Below are 715 nucleotides of genomic sequence, written 5' to 3' on the forward strand. Positions count from 1 at the left end.
CCAAAAGTCTCGGCCGTGAAAAAGAAAAAAAAAAGAAAAAAGTTGCCTGTCTTTATGGACTGTCCAGAAATTTCTGGACGGTTGTCAACCCCGGTCCTGTCAAAAGAAGGGACTGTAGTCAGGTATGCGAATAAAATGGATGACAAGTTGCAGGCCATGCCTGCGGCACCATCACCCGTTTGGCGAGTTCTCTTCCTCCAGTTTCCTTCTACATAAGTTTACTTAATAAACTTTGCTCGGTAGGAGCTTGGGTTGGACCCTCTTTAAAGTAACACCATTTACGATGCTGGCCGTCACTGGCTACATTACGAGCCTGCAATGCGCTGCACGCTGGTAAGGTCACTCAATCAGATGCCATTATTTCATATGCGAATACTTAGACGCCACACTACACATGGTGGACCACCAGGTGGCGGTGCAGAGCCTGCAGACAGAGCTAACTGGGAACCAGCAGAATTGTGGATGCAGTAGTCAGCGAAACCTCTACACCGGGGGTCTGCAACCTTCGGCATTCCACCACAACTCTCAGCATGCACACTAGCTCAGCTGTTCTTGTAACTTTCATAGAAGCGAATGAAGCATTCTGGGAAATGTAGTTTCAGAACCGCTGGCGTGCCGGAGGTGGTTGATCCCTGCTCTACCCACTACTCAGTCAAACCATCCATGAGCCATTCACAGACAAAATCCAGAGGAATAAAAGGCAGACACACCGATG

This window comes from Bufo gargarizans, chromosome 9 (assembly GCF_014858855.1).
Source record: "Bufo gargarizans isolate SCDJY-AF-19 chromosome 9, ASM1485885v1, whole genome shotgun sequence".
NCBI lineage: Eukaryota > Metazoa > Chordata > Amphibia > Anura > Bufonidae > Bufo > Bufo gargarizans.